The sequence below is a fragment of the Myotis brandtii genome, unplaced genomic scaffold, assembly GCF_000412655.1.
Source record: "Myotis brandtii unplaced genomic scaffold, ASM41265v1 scaffold206, whole genome shotgun sequence".
NCBI classification, from domain to species: Eukaryota; Metazoa; Chordata; class Mammalia; order Chiroptera; family Vespertilionidae; genus Myotis; species Myotis brandtii.
Genome location: NW_005357691.1, coordinates 1,176,416 through 1,180,751, shown reverse-complemented (window position 1 = coordinate 1,180,751; position 4,336 = coordinate 1,176,416).

Here is a 4,336-nt window from a genome sequence, read left to right as displayed (position 1 = left end):
AATGTTCTGAAGATGTCAATTAATTCCATCTGATCTAGTGAGTCATTTAGGATTGATGTTTCTTCGCTGATTTTTTGTTTAGAGGATTTGTCCAGTGTTGTTAGTGGGGTATTAAAGTCCCTTACTATGACTGTATTGCTGTCAATATCTCTCTTGATATCTTCCAGAAGTTTTTTTGGACAGATAATTTTTGACAAAGGAGCCAGAAACAGACAATGTAGTAAAGATAGTGTCTTCAATAAATGGTGCTGGGAAAATTAGAAAGCCACATGCAAACAAATGAAACTGGATTACAGTTTGTCCCCATGTACAAAAATTAATTCAAAATGGATCAAAGACCTAAACATAAGACCCAAAATAATAAGTTACATAGAAGAAAATATCAGTATCAAACTTATGGACCTTGGTCATTGAGAACATTTTATTAACTTGACCTCAAAAGCAAAGGAAGTAAAGGCAAAAATAAATGAATGGTACTATATCAAACTGAAAAGCTTCTGCACAACAAAATAAACTGACAAAAAAAAAACAAAGAGGCAGAAAACCGGGTGGGAGATGATATTTGCAAACAGTAGTTCTGACAAAGGTTTAATTTCCAAAATATATAAAGAACTCATAGAGCTCAACACCAAACAAACAACCCAATCAAAAAGTGGGCAATGGACCTGAAAATACACGTCTCCCAAGAAGACATACGAATAGCCAATAGATATATGAAAAGATGTTCAACCTCACTGAAAATTAGGGAAATGCAAATCAAAACTACAATGAGATACCACCTCACACCTGTTAGAGTGGCTATTATCAACAAGACAAGCAATAACAAGTGTTGGAGAGATTGTGGAAAAAAGGGAACCCTCATTCACTGCTGGTGGGAATATAGACTGGTACAACCACTATGGAAAGCAGTCTGGTGATTCTATTCTCAAAAAAAATTGAGAATAGAGGTACCATATAACCCAGCAATTTCTCTCCTGGGTATATACCTGAAATCCTTAAAGTTATGTATTTGCAAAGATATATGAACCTCTATGCTCATTGCAGCATTATTCACAGTGGCCAAGACATGGAAACAACAGAAATGTCCTGCAATAGAGGACTGTATAAAGAAGATGTAGTACATATACACAATGGAATACAACTTAGTCATAAGAAAGGATGAAATAGCGCCATTTACAACAACATGGATGGACCTTGAGAACATTATGCTAAGTGAAATGTCAGTCAGAAAAAGCTAAGAACCATATGATTTCACTCATACATGAGACATAATACTGAAATGCGTGAACACAAACAGCAGTGTGGTAGTTTCCAGGGGGAAGAGGGTGGGGATAGAAGGGGATCCTAATACATGGTGACAGGAGAAGATTTGACTTTGGGTGGTGAGCACACAGTGCAATATACAGGTCTTGTAACATGGAAACCCATACCTGAAATCTACATGATCATGTTGATCAATGTCACCCCAATATATTTAATATAAAAAGGACCTAACCCTAAATAAGATGATTTCCAAAATTCTCCCATTTGGTATTAGCTGTATCTGAATTTGTGCTTCAGCTCTTTTGCTAGCCACACTAGCTTCCTGAGAGGCAGACAGAACACCATATCATGTAGACTCTAGGTATGAATCTGAACTTTAATTTAAATGTGCTTCCCCTTAGCTTTTATTGTTACCATAAGAGTTTCCACATTTAAATTTTCAATAACCAATTAATAAGTGGTAAAAATGTAGAAGGGTTTCAGCACTTCGATCAACTTCTGATAATAGCTTACACTTTGAATAGTATTCTCAATCATTAGGGAAAGGTTATTTTCATTTCTTCAGGGTATATTTCATTCCTTCCCCCAGATTACACTTCTGTGTTTCATCCAGAGTCTATAAGACTGGACTATACTTCTTGGACTAGTAAATTGCCTGTTTTTGCCAATTGTACTTTAGGTAAACTGCAGGATATAGGATCAAGTAATTCTGACCTCTAGGTGGATGATTCAAAGTACACACACACACACATTTCTAACATAAATGTTTCTCATTTTCTTTACCATAACTCTGTAGGTAGAAAACATAATAGACCTTTAATATAGAAAGCCAGAATGGTATCGTGGAAAAACTATGAATTTGGGGGCCAGACTAGAATTTGAATATCACTTCTACCTCCTGCTAGCTATGATCCTGAGACAATTACTTCAGCTCACTGGGCTTCAGGATCCTCATTTATAAAATGGAGATAACAACTATAGGTGATACATAGGGGCAAAAGCAAGGCATCCCCAATCTGGAATTGCTTTCAGAAAAAGATTAGGAAGAATCATGTTATAATGGCTGTTCGGGCTATCTATAGAAATGACACAAACCAAACACAATTTGTAAATGTTTGAAGAGATTTGAAATCTAATCCCAAATAAAGTGATTAGGGTTTAGTCTCAGGAAAGCACATCTAAATCTATAAGAAATAAGCCTTATACAAAATCAAAGCTGAATCAAAACAAAATTATCATTTGAAAAAGGCTAAAAGGGGAAATATATAGACCTATATAGTCATAAAAGGTTTTCCCTATAAAAGGAAAGCCTCAAAGTTAATCTGTTGCTGAAGCACCTCTAATAATGTCCATGGCTAAGAATACCTAACCCATGAATATAAACATCTGGTCCATGAGCAAGCATAGCACTAGAATGCCATGAATATCATTTTTTAATACCTCACTTCCCTTTGTTCTTGGGTCCTATGCTACCAAGAAACTTTCTATTTATTCTATTCTATTTACATTTGCTTTTCAATATATTTTTGTTATAGGCAGATGTACTAACCAACTAACATAAATGGTATGGTTCACTAGGCATTATATTTCCCCACATAAATTAATAAATAGGTATTCTAATAAATTAATATTGGACTCTTAAGAGTTTGCCTAGTATGAATCTATCTCCCTTTGGTATACTCACAGAATTAAAATTCTGAAGCAAAGTTTTAAAGATTGACAAAAACCTAGTTTTTCTGAGTGTTCAGGCCTAGCAACTTTTCTGGAAAACAATTTGGCATGTGTTATCAAAATGTGTACTGTATACCCTTTAATCTAAAAAATCCTGCTTTTAAGAATTTAACTCTATGAGGTAATCTCACAAGTAATAAAAAAAGTAAGGATGTTCATTTAAGCATTGTTTTCAATAATTAAAATTAGACATTTGGATTGTTTTTACCAATAGGGCACTAAGTAAGTCAATTATAACTGATACATTAAATGTACTATGCAATCAGTAAAAAGAAGGATGTGACTCTATGTTGTTGACATGAAAAGATGTCCATGACATACACATTAAGTGAAAATATCACATGTAATATCCCATTTGTAGAAAGTCGTATATTTCTTAGCACCATGTGCAGTTTCCCTTGTATATTTTACAGAACATTATATCCCCATGAGTTCTGCCTGATACATAAAATGCTGCATATTATAATCACCTTCTGAAAATTCACCATGGTTTTTAACATACTGAATACTCTAGAAGCCATTCTGTTAACATTGTTTAACCTAGCATTATCCAAAGGAACCTCATCATAGAATCTTTTTTTTCCACATAACATCTTTTAAAATACCAAGTAAAATAAATTAAATCAAATATGAAGCAACTAATTTCCAGAAAACACTTTGACAGGCACAAGTGTCAGAGAGCTAAGAGGTTATTCACCAGAATGTTAATATCTACCAAAAATATATTCCATCTTTATAAAAATAGTGATTTATGAAAGAAAAAATTCTAGCTGTACAAACAATAATGACTGCCATATATTGAGGACCTACTCTGTATCATGCCAAGGGTTTTACATATTCTGAAAATAAGAATTAAATGACATGAGAAGAAATCATGCCTCAAAGACCACGTGACTTTCCTTAGCTCCTGCAGCTAGTAAGTGGCCAACCCTCAATTTAACTTCCGATCAGTCTGAGTCCAATATGTGTGTTCTTTTCACTACATTATATTCTCTGTTTTTTGTTTTTTTGTTTAAATATGTTTTTATTGATTTCAGAGAAAGGAAGGGAGAGGGAGAGAGGGATAAAAACATCAATAATGAGAGAGAATCATTGACTGGCTGTCTCCTGCACACACCCCTTACTGGGGATCAGGCCCGCAATCCAGGCATGTGCCCTAACCGGGAATCAAACGGTGACCTCCTGGTTCATGTGTCGACATTCAACCACTGATCCAAACAGGCTGGGCCACAAGATATTCTTCTGGAACTGGAGAGCATTATGCTAAGTGAAATAAGCCAGGAAGTGAAAGAAAAACACCACATGATCTCACTCATTTATGGATAATAAAGATTATAATAAC